Source organism: Acomys minous (genome assembly GCF_964271855.1).
Source record: "Acomys minous genome assembly, chromosome: 3".
Lineage (NCBI taxonomy): Eukaryota > Metazoa > Chordata > Mammalia > Rodentia > Muridae > Acomys > Acomys minous.
In genome coordinates, this window is record NC_140485.1 from 138144050 (window position 1) to 138156639 (window position 12590).

General features: G+C 44.1%; 1 long non-coding RNA gene across 2 annotated transcripts in view; it reads left to right on the forward strand.

The window, feature by feature from the left end:
* Positions 1–12590, forward strand: part of LOC311594610 — a 130518-nt gene that overhangs the window by 41775 nt on the left and 76153 nt on the right. The window contains exon 1 of one of the 2 annotated variants that reach the window (XR_014778144.1): positions 2424–2594. The exons of the other annotated variant lie outside the window; for it this stretch is intronic. This is a non-coding gene — a long non-coding RNA (uncharacterized lncRNA). Of the gene's footprint in view, positions 1–2423; positions 2595–12590 lie in introns of those variants that run through there. 2 annotated transcript variants of the gene reach the window in all.

A 12590-nucleotide genomic window follows, 5' to 3' on the forward strand; every position in this document is an offset into this window, starting at 1 on the left:
AGCTCTAGCAGAAAGCATGGTAGGCTACAACATAGGCCTTGGGCCTGAGCCAGGCTGAGCAGTACATGTCAGCTCCACTAAGACCACCAGGAGGGCAATAGCTCATTGAAAATGACTGTGGGAGCGGGGCATTGTGATGTCCCCACTCTGTCACACAGTAAGGAACATCCTGAACCTAGCACAAGATGCTAAAGGTCTAATTGGATAAAAAAAAATATACAAGAGATAGTTTCATCTCGGCCAGCAGGACCAAACAGCCTTCCTACAAGAAAGTAGATGGCCGATGTTTTGTTTGTTGAAGACATCAAAAGACAGATTGGTCACTGTGTGGCATTCAGCACATGTCCTTCAGAGAAGGCCACGGCACTCACCTATCTTATGACAGTGAGAAGTGACCTCGTCCTCCCCTATGAGGCTGGCCCAGTGCAGTGGCTTAGATGTTTGTGCTAGACAGAGCAAGGCTGATGACCGTGCAGAGAGTGAGGTTATAGCTCTAACCTACCCACACTATGCCGTGGCCCAGAGCCACCCCGCCCAGGCAGCATCTGTGGCAAAGAGAAGGCCCTCCATGCATTCATGATACTGTGATTTACAACACAGAATTACAACTTTTCATCTGGATCTGTCATCTTAGCAGGATGCTTAAGGTATTCTTGTTAGGGCAGTTGGTAGTGACTAATTTTGTAATAATAGAAGTATAAGTGTAAAAATATTTATGCTTAATTCATTTCCATAGGCAAAGTCAATGCTTATGGGAAAATAAATAAATAAATAAACTGGGCATGGTAATGGACACTTGTAATCCCAGCAGTTGGGAAGTAGAGACAGGAGGATCAGGAGTTCAAGGTCATCCTTGGCAAATAGAGAATTCAAGAGTAGCCTGAAGAAGTGTTTATCTCAAAGTGGGAGTTATAGGGGTCATGGATGGAGGGAAGGATGAAAAGAAAAAGAGAGAGGAGGGGCTAGAGAGAAGGAATAGAGGGAGATAAAGCAAATTGGCAAGTTTTCTGCCTCTCATTGTTTACTTTGGTTCGGTGGTGGTGGTGTCGTGGTGGTGGTGGTGTGGTGGTGGTGATGGTGGCGGTGGTGATGGTGTGGTGGTGGTGGTGTGGTGGTGGTGGTGAGGGTCTCACGATATTGCCCAAGCTGTCCTGGGCCCAAGCAACTCCCTGCCTCAGCCTTCAAAATAGCTAGGACTGCAGGCATATGCCACTGGTTCCAAGTTTCCCATTTTTCTGTAGCTCTTTTTCTGTCTTGGGTTTTGCTCTGTGGCTTTCAGGATTAGATGATTCCAGAAGACAGACAAGAGGGCTTCAACAAAGGGTAATATAGCTGATTCCCAGGAGACCAACAACATGTCACGTCGTGTCAGCTGGTGGTGACTTTAAGTCCACTGAGCATTTGCACAGCGCAAAACCCAGGGTCAGCTGCTGTCTCCCCACATACCACCCACCTTGCACATTCCCAAATCAGACCTGTTTTGCCCACCGTGTGGTTTAACCATCACTGAAATAGAGAGGTTTGCATAATAAAGTTGACAGAAAGTAGCCAAGGATCGTGGAGACAGGCAACTGAGTCTCAAGTTGCCAGGATAAGGTTCCAGGGTATCATGGGATGGAGGAGGAGAGAGATTGGCAGTGGATAACCAGTGATTTCATCATTGTAGCTGGTCTTCACGGTTCTTCACAGGATGGCAGTTCAGAAGCCAATCTGAGGTGGAAGTTTGTGGCCTCGTGACATCAAACGGTCACTGGGTCCAAGTGAAAAGCCCTGTGATTTCAGTAGAAGTTACCTTCAAGTCACTGAAAAGTCTCTTAGGCAGCAGTTTTTACCAAGCCCCACACACCAGAGGCGTTACCTACAGCAAGGCCGGCTGCACAGCTGGGGCAGCTAAAATTGCTTTTTTTTTTTTAAACAGTCAACTGAAAGCACGTAGTTACACTCCAGGGCAGCCACACACAGGTGATCCACGCTTGCTCTAACTTGCACAAGGTACTTCTTGCACTGGGGGACCTAGATTGCCACTCTCCAGTGACTGAAGGGCTCTCGAGGCCTCTACACCAGCTTTCTGACTGCTGGAGCCAGCCTGCCCTTAATTCAACATTTTGCCACAAGCTGCGGCTATCACCAGGAGGTCATGGGTAGAGAATATGAAACCAAATTTCCCCATTCAGGTTTTCATCCTGTAACTGAATTATAATATGGTCCTGTTCTTTATTGGTGTCAGGATTCAATTTTAAAAGTACCATTTGCTGGGCGTTGTGGCACATGCCTTTAATCCCAGCACTTGGGAGGCAGAGGCAGGCGCATAGCTGTGAGTTTGAGGCCAATCTGGTCTACAAAGCGAGTCCAGGATAGCCAAGGCTACACAGAGAAACCCTGTCTCAAAAAAAAAAAAAATTAAAAGTACAGTTTAACTTTGCTAATGAAGAGCTGACAATTTACTTGTAAACCACCCTGCCCAGGCTGGAGAGATGGCTCAGTGGTTAAGAGTGCCGCCTGCTCTTCCAAAGGTCCTGAGTTCAATTCCCAGCAACCACATGGTGGCTCACAACCATCTCTAATGTGATCTGATGTCTTCTTCAGGCCTGCAGGTGTACATGCAGGCAGAATACTGTATACATAATAATAAATAAATAAATCTTTAAAAAAAAAAACCACCCTGCCCAACAGAACTAGAAAACAAAATAGGAAACTGGCCAGGCTCCGGTGACACACGCCTTTAATCTCAGCATTCAGGAAGGCAGAGGCAGTGGATCGAGGCCAGCTTGGTCTACAAAGTGAGTCCAGGACAGTCAAAATTTTATACAGAGAAACCCTGTCTGGGGGTCGGGGTTGGGGGACAGGGAACTGATCTAAAGTCCCAAGTCCCCTTCTTTCTAATGATCATCTAGGTGCTGCGGGTCCTGAATGTCTTCAAGATATGAATTCCCCGTCAGTTCGTTATCTAATTTTGAAGCCAAAGTTTGTCACAAATGTTCACGGATGTTAGAGAACAAACCTCAAATTTACGGCATATGCATTCCCTGGTGTAGTAAATTCATACTGGATTTTTTGAGGAATTCACAAAACACTCATGTTTGTATAATGTCAAGTGAAGAAGTAACTGCCATTTTAGCTGAAGTCAGCCTTGCGACTATAGTGAAACTCTAAAACCACATTGTTAGCCTGTTTGTCACAATCTAAATAAACACCAGCAAATTTCAGATTAGCTAGCCAATGAATAGTCTAAACTATAACAATATGGTAAATACCATCTCCGGACAAAATGTTAAAGTCCTTGGCATCTTCCCAAGACATGCACTCGCAAATCCTTGAATTTATTTACTAGGTCGACAGAAACTTTCCTCTCAGAACTTCCAAATAAATGTTGAAAGTCCTGAAAAGAGCCAGGGGCTGACTTTCCTGCCTCCTTCTCCTAGAAGCCCTCTAAGAGAGAGAGTCTTCCACCAAATAGAAAGCCAGCTAAGCTAAACACACAATTATTTTTAATTGACTCTTCTATCTCTATCTCTCCCCTCTCTCATACCTTGTATAACTGCATACATAAAGAAAATTACCAAATTGACTATTTAAGTCTGAATCAACAGGCAATATGTAATATTTAGCGTCATTTTTTATGTGCATGAGTGTTCTGCCTGCATGTATGTCTGTGTACCATCTGTGTGCCTGGCGCCAGCAGAGGCCAGAGGGAGTACTAGATACCCTGAAACTGAAGTTACGGGGTGTTATGCTTTGCCCTGTAGATGCTGGGAACCAAACGAGGATGCCCTACAAGGAGAGTAGTTTTAAATGACACTGCTCTAGCCTGTTTATAGACAGAGCCAAGTTTTCTACCTTAGCTATTAATTTTTCACTGCTTTCACTTCGATAGTAATTGCTCTAGCTATTGTTAACTGTCAACTCAACACAAAGAAGGCAGTCCCAATCGAAGGATTGCCAGATTGGCAATCAGATTGGCCTGTGGGCATGTCTGAGAGAATTGTCTTGATGTTAACTGATGTGGAAACACTCAGCCCACCATTCCCTGGGCAGGTAGTCCTGGGTTACATAAGAAAGCCAGCTATGTATAAGCCTGACGTCATGAGCCAGCTAGCAAGCAGCATCCTCTGTGGTTCCTGTTGTACCTCCCCGGCTGTGAGTAAATTCCTCAATTAGAGGTAACGCTTCATGGAACAACAAGAGGGTCTGCCTTCAAGTTCCTGCTTGAGTTTTTTACTGGCTTCCTTATTTGGCAGGATGCTGTCATTTGTGGTTGTGCTTACTGGTCACCTGACCATCCGGCAATACGTCATGGTTTGGTAGGCTCAGCACAAGTGAACTTACTGTAAGAAACTATTCTCAAGAATTCGGTAGGGAACGATTGCCTTCAGATCACCGTGCCCCGCAGGACTGTGAGGACAGGGAAGTGTGAGGAAAACACACTACCCGGAAGAGAGGAGCCTGGCTACCTGTGAGGAAAACCAGGAGAAAGGGGTGAAGAGAAGGGTTGATGACAGCTCGCTGGGCGGAAGTTAGTTTCACTGACACACCTCATTTGTTTATGTCATTTCATAATTTTTGTTTTTGCTGCATAATATATCAATTTCATCTTACAGTTACATGACATAAATGCTCTTATAGGCCTATAATTTTATATGTTCCTATTAGATATAATAAAAAACAAGGTTAAAAAGGTTAACTGGGTATCACCAGTTCTTAGACTCACACAGTGAGTTTTCTTTTTTGAGACTCCCGTCCCTCTGAAATCACCCCTGACTTTACAATGGACAGGCAGAACAGTTCAGACAACTGCACACTCTGTGGACCACATCCCACTGCCCAAAGCACATGTTCTAAATAGTCAGCTTTGGGCCCAGGGGCACGACTGCCTGTGGTCCTCTGAACAGAGACTCTGTGAGGTCCTTGCTCAGTAGCTTGGCCCCCCACACCCCTTCACCACATTTCACCAAGAGACCACAGCCGGAAGCCTCTGAAACTGTAAGGCAAAATTAGTCTTTCTCCTTTAAGTTGATTTACTTAGATACAGAGAATGGAACCTTGATATTAACGGCAGAGGGAAGCAGATGCCGTGAGAAAGCTGGGGGGAGGGGGACCCACTCACCAATGGCACATTAAGGAGACATGCTGCAGACAAACACCTGCCAAATCCAGTGTGATGCATATAATTTCACTATGCAATGGTCAGTAAACGTGCTATCTACAAAGAGCTCCTCATCCCCTTGGTGACCTCTCTCTTCATGGACTTTGCAGTCCTGTTCCCCCTACTCTGGGTCGGCATCTATGTATGAGTCCCCAAGAGCACCCACCAGGCAGTTAACCAAGTCCTTGCTTTGGTAAATTAATTTTTTACCATTGCTATAAGTATCTTACCTGCTGTTTACAATAAAAGCAGATATGTGACAGAAAAAAGGAGAGGTGCCTAAGGATTTCATGTAGTACCATCAACATTAAAATACCAATTTTAGGGTCTGTGTGGTAACTCCAAAGGGAAACGTCCTTGCTTGCTAAAAATACATAAAGTATTTGGTGACATCACCTCAGCAACTTAGTCCCAAATGGGGAAACTAAGGGTCCTGTACCGTAATTGTAGCTTTTATGTAAATGTAAGTGTTTCAAAGCAAAATAATTTAATGATCTAATAAACTTTTGATGATCAGTGTTTAATGAGGAAAAAGAAAACCTAAGAAGTCTCAGGGAACGTGTGTTTTCGCAGGGCCTCTTCCAATAACACAGGAGAGCACACAGGGTTTCTAAATAAACCCTGGTCCACGGCTACAGCACAGAAAATGTAGAAAGCCTGCCCCCTGCTGGTCATGTTGCAGGGATTATTTAGGTCAAAGGTAAAAAAAGACACCCCTGTAATCCTGCCCTTGGGAGCTGGAGGTAGGAGGATCTGGTGTTTAAAACCTTCCTGGACTATATGAGACCCTGTCTAAAGAAAAGGAGTGAGGTTTCTTATGGACACCAACCTCAGGACACCAACCAAGCGAAGCAGGTACTTACCCAAGAGTCAACTCTGCGACTCAAGGCAGAGAGGGCTCTTAGATTCTCGGATGAGCCCCAGGGCATATTCTTTGGCAGCAAAGTAAAACAAGAGGAGGATGCACTTAGAAGACGTGAGAAAGTAAAAGAATTCCCCACTCCTCAGCAAAACCACGACAAAAGAACACTTCTCGAGGACCCTGGAAGGAAGGAAACTAAGAAACAGAACGCTCTACCCCCTTCCACTGAGCAGATGGCGCCCCGTGCTGGGGTGGAGGAAGCTGGCTCTAGCGCTAGCTCACTGACTCCACACAGCAGCTCTAAGCACTGGTCCACTGCCCCTGAGAATTGGGTGGATATTTAACCACGGAGGGTTTCTTTTAAGTTCTAATAATTCTATTTATAAAGTTGCCCGTCAATCATATTTTAACTCTGTCTAAATATTGTTTTTTAATTCAGATGGCTGCTACTGCAGCCAATTGGAAGAAAACAAAATAGTTTTAACAAATAGTAGATAATAAACTGGTACAAAGATCTGGACAATAGACTATTATTAAGTGCTAGAAATAAATAAACTATCAAAGGGTCAGCAAGATGGCTCCATGGGTAAAGACATCTGTGAACAAGCCTGACAACCCAAGTTCGATCCCCGGGACCTACATGGTAGACAGAAAAGACCAAGGTGTCCTTTAACCTATACATACGCACCACAGAGAGACACACCACACACACCAAAGTAAAAAAGAGAGGAAGATACAAATATACACAAAGATACATAGGATTTACACATATACATGAAATGACTGCAACTCCACAGCTCAGAGGTAGAGACGGCAGATCCCTGGAGCTCAATGGCTGGCCAAATGGATGAACTCCTGATTCACTGAGAGACTGTCTCAGGAAAAATCGGGTGCAGATATTGCGGTTAATTTATAAATAGGGCCTAATGTTTGTTATTAGCCCTATAATTATTACTATGGTGGTATTTTCTAACCCACTAACAATCAATCAATACAAAGACATATGCTATATTTTAAAATAGCTTTTGTTAACCTGGGGTAGGGCAGCTATTAGTGCCCTAAACTACATCCCATAGTGGGGCGGGTATCCTATACCCTGCCCCAATCCTATGCCATCTGCTTCTAACAATTTCTATCAAGCTACCTCCCATCCATAATCTCAAATACTTGCTAATTATCATCATCTGGGCCAAATCTCCACCCACGAGGGGCCATGTGCTTCTCCTCCACCTAACGCGTGGCATGGCCTCCTCCTCCTCCTCCTTCCTGGCCTTCTCTTCCAGTTTCTCCTCCTCTTCCAGTCTCTTTTCCAAAAGCCGTTGAACCTTAGCCACGCCTATCCCATTTGCCCCACCCAGGTGTGTTGGCTTTTTATTGGTCAAACAGGAATAAGCTCTTAGGCAAGGTAAAAACTATCTGAGGTACATGAGTCTGCTCATTTGAGCAGACCAGACCAACCCCAACATGCAGATCTGACCTGTTGGGGAACATCTGGAGCTACCATGTAGTCAAATGTTAATTGCTTGCCCCCAAGATCCTTACTGTCCTATGAGCAAATTCTCACATATCCAAAATGTGTGAACCTTGCCTCCCAAAATTTCCCTGATTGGATGATGAGGTTGCCTACTGTCTGGGCTGGGCAGAAGAAAGGGAGGCAGAGCTAAGGTCACTGGGCTTTGGGGTCAGAAAAAGACCACAAGGAGACAGGAGGAGGAAGAAAGGAGCAGGTCATCATGGGGTAACCAGAAGCACATGGCCAAGAGTTGCTTGTTCTAAGGACTGGCCTCAGGGGGCAGAAGCAGCCCAGATGAAACATGTGCAAGTATTTATGAAATTTTGGGTGAGAAGCAAACAAGATATCTACCCAGCTCTAGTGTTTTACGGCATATTATAAATCTAACAGATCTCTTGAGTCTTTTATTTGGAAAATATCTGGTTAAGAAATAACTGCCTCCATGGGCATGGTGGCGCACGCCTTTAATCCCAGAGGCAGGTGAGTTGCTATGAGTTTGAGGCCAGCCTGGTCTACAAAGCGAGTCCAGGACAGCCAAGGCTACACAGAGAAACCCTGTCTCAAAAAACTTAAAAAAAAAAAAAGCACCAAGACCAGACCCCAAGAACCCCAGTAACCAGTGCAATGTTCTTTCTAACACCACACACACACACACACACACACACACACACATACACACTCACACACACACTCACACACACACACTAGTCTAGGTCATAGCAGATGCCTTGATCCTCTGGCTTTACAGTTTTTCCATTCCCTCTTCCTTGAGCACGTAAGCCATGGTAACTTGATCTCCACATTTTGATTGGTTATGGATTTCTGTCTGCTGCAAGGAGCAGCTTCTTTGATGAGGGCTGAGAGCTGCGCTTATCTACAGAGACGAGGGTAAGTACTTAGAACACAGTGAGATACCCTGTGTTAGGGAACTGAGTAGTGGGTTTTTGTCTAACCTCCATGGCCTCACCAGGCAGAGCTGGCTAATTTTACAGCACCAGGCATGAAAGCTGTGACTGTTTGTTGGTTACCCCAGGATGTAAGTGCCACTATTGCACCTCTTGGACTATCTTGCCATGTTGGTAACTGCTGCGTTCCATTGGTGCTACAGCAGGATAGACTAGTGCTTGTTTTCCATTAGCAGTTTGTTGTCTAGAGAAACTGGTACCAAGCAAGCTCCTATTTCCCAATGAGAAAACACCATGTAAAATGTGTGTGATAAGCCAGGCGTGGTGGCGTACACCTTTAATCCCAGCACTCGGGAGGCGGAGGGAGGTGGATCGCTGTGAGTTCGAGGCCAGCCTGGTCTACAAAGTGAGTCCAGGACAGCCAAGGTTAACACAGAGAGACCCTGTCTCGAAAAAAAGTGTGTGATGCTGGGCATGGTGGCGCATGCCTTTAATCCTAACACTGGGGAGGCAGAGGCAGGCGGATCACTGTGAATTCGAGGCCAGCCTGGTCTACAAAGTGAGTCCAGAACAGTCAAGGCTACACAGAGAGACACTGTCTCAAAAAAAAAAAAAGTGTGTGATAAATAATTTTTGTTGTTTGTTTTGCCAGATGTGATGGTTCCTGCTTTTAATCATAGCACAGCAGAGTCAGAGGCAAGCAGATCTGTGAATTCAAGGCCAGTCTGGTCTACAGTGAGTTACAAGCTAACCAGAGCTACATAGTAAGAGCCTTTCTCAAAAAGAGAAAATATTTTTTTTCGAGAGTCAAGTCAGTATTCTGTTTGGTTCCTGTTTTAAGATGTTATGAGAACTTTATAACTCATATATAAAACATTTTGTGATGCTTGATTTATATGTAAAAAGTAAATATTTGTTCTTCATCCTTGGCTTTGTGTCTTGGCTCTGAAAATCCCTGTCTTATTCCTAAGCTTCAGAGCATGAGTATGTGGACTGTCTTTTCTGATAAACAACTGTCAGACTGTGGGGAGTGTCAAAGTGAGAGTCATAAACAGTACCCCTGAAGGCTAGTGACACTAACCAGCTATGGGCTAGGGGCTGAATACCAAAAACCAAGGCAAGGGTAGCGCTGGGACTTTGAACCCCACCTGCTATTCTTCCAGGGAAGGAAAAAGAAAGATAGAAGGGGGAAGCGATGACCAGTGACCAATAGGGGATTAGCGTCATGCCTATTAATGAAGTCTCCAAAAAGCAGTTTAGGTGTGCTTCGAGACAGGTAAGCCTGGGGAAGTGCCTGGAGGAAAATACGTGGGGGAGCTCAGCACCTCACTTGTGCATCTCCAGCTGGCCATTCATCTGTACCCTTTATAGTGGGTAAATGGAAGTATTTCTAAGCTCTGTGAGTCAGTCTAGTGTGGTAATCATCCCCAGGAGGCAGTCAAATTGGCAACACCAATATATGTTACTTTTCTCACCAGTGGGATCAAACACTTGACTAGAAGCAACCGAGAGGGGTTTGATTCACGGCTGAAAGGATGGTCCGCCGCACAGGGAAGGACTAGAACAGGCGGCCGCATGGTGACAGCAGCTCGTGGCTGATTTCCTCACCTCATCTCCACCGAGTAGGAAGCAGAGAGGAGGGAATGCCCACTGGGCATACCTACACTGAAGGCAGCTCTTACCCCTCAGTTAACGTTTTCTGAAAATGTCCTCACAGAAAAGTCTATCTCTTTAATGTTCTAGGCATGTCATAATCCCATCAAGTCACTCCAAACTGACCATGACGCCCAGTTTACAGACAGTTGCTCTAAAAATGCCACACAACCTGGGACTGCGGAGCATCTGCAGCGCTAGCTGTCTTGTGTAACCAAGCCTTCCCCTGTGGATCTGCCTCACTCCTGGGAGACGGTCAACAGCTACAGAACATGGAACTAGTTACCCTGGAGAATCTGGTGCCAAAGCATTGAGGGTTTTAAGAGCAGGATAAACACAATTTACTCTATATCCCTAATACTGTTTACTACATATTATATAATTAAATCTGTTATTAGAGACTTTACAGGACTTCTGGGTTTTAAGAGTAAAATTTAAATTTCAACCACCTATTATTTATTAGTTCTCTTACAGAAAGCAACAGAGACGACAGCATGATAGTATCATTAATGCTCCAACGCATATGCATCATACACACCTCTTGACAGTTGGCAGATTTCTTTTTATTAACAATAAAAAACAGTTTGCACTGACAATAGGAAAATAAATGCTTCTTTGATTGCTAATTAAATGAAAACCACCCAGGACCTTACAGACTTTCCAGCAGGTATCAGACATGATGTTCAGAAGACAGATGTTAGCTCACTGGGATCAGTAGGGTAACACTTTGCTGTGGTTTATTTCAAAAAATAACAGCTTTCCTAAAAGTACTTTAACTGAAATTACAGCAGGAAAAAGTGCCAGTGTTTATACCCAGCTTTAGATATGTCCCTACTCACAGCACACACCAGTCCTGACTATATACTTTTTATAAAGGTGCTCAGCAGAAATTCAGATCTCACGTGAGACTAAGAATTTCAGATGCAATAAGGCAACTTCTGAACTCCCAGATTTAATTTATACACAACAGATCAAGCAGCAGATACTACCTCAAAGGAAACACTTATTTTACTTCCTTGTTTCCCTCCAATGTTAGTCATACTAATGTCTGTCAAGTTCAACCATGACTGGAACACACAAACACTGCTGATCCAGTCATACACTTACACATACACACACATGCGCGTGCGTGCGCGCACGCACACACACACAGAGCCTTTTCAAAATAAACAATATGCATTTCACGTATTTCTTTTGGAAGAAATGTCATTTACTTTCTCTACTTAAGGACAGAGTCAAATCATCTAAGCCTCATCTTCCTGGATGATTTTAGTTTGTAAATTCTCTTGGTATCTTAAAAGTCTAAGCATCAGGGAGAGATTTAACCTAAAGGACACAGTGTGATTCCTCATTCTCACCAACATAAAGCGATAGCAAAAATAGAGCCTCATAGAAATGTCAACATTGAATTATTTTTTATCTGAAAGCTTAGTGGGGGTCAACGTTTTATAAAGTCGGCGGTCTCTGCACATCTTTGTTAGTTCAAGATAAACTCTGATCTAATGATTTGTTTTCAAGAGTCCATCCATCAAAGTCCCACTGTCCTGAGAGGTCTGTTTAAAAGAGCTCACTGCCTTATAAACAAAGTAAGTGGAACCGTGTGACTCTCGGTTGCTCAGTCCCGTCACTGTCCCACACAGCTGCCACTCATCTCCTGAGACCTTCCATGCACAAGCAGAAACACACACACAGAGCCACAAGGACGAGATCAGCACTGCCATTCCCAGCACCTGACTAGCTCCCACACCCAGAGCCACAAAGTGCTTTGAATTTAAGTTTGTTTGTTTTTTAAACTTCAGTCTTCAATATTGAAACTTCTAAGTCACTCCATTTTTCCATTAAAAAAAAAAGGAAAATTTACTTGAGGGGCAGATTAAAAATTAAACTTGGGCCAAATTACAAATACGTTTAAGAAAAAACTCAGAACTTTAAAAAATTAATAATCAGTCCAGGGGCTGGTGAGATGGCTCCTGGTTAAGTGCTTACTGCTCTTGCAGATGATGACCCCAGCCCAAGTCCCACCCATCAGGTGACTTATGGCCACCTGAAACTACTCCAAAAATGTCTTCTGTCTTCACGGGCCCCTGCACTCATGTGAACAAACATACGTAGACACATGTAATTAAAAATAAAATAAACCTTTAAAAAACACTCCAGTAAGAAGTATTCTGCATGCATGGGGTTGCTGACCACAGCCTTGTTGGTAATAACAACAAAATGCAAATGAATTGTTGAGTAATAGAACTACACATGGCAAGTCCAGCTGATAAAGCACTGCATTGTCGTTAAAGATAATTAGGAAGATGGTGAAGCAAAATGTGAAAAGGCAAATCGTTCGCCAAGGGCCGCTGTGGTGTTTCCACAGCGCACAACTCCACACCAAACTCCACACAGGAACAAAACCAGAACCCCTGTGTCACCTTGTCGTGGAGAGGTCCTACCTTTAGAGAAGAACACAGAGGCCTCTGGGTGGCTATAAACTCTTTAAACTACAGAAAAAGTGAAAATAGATCT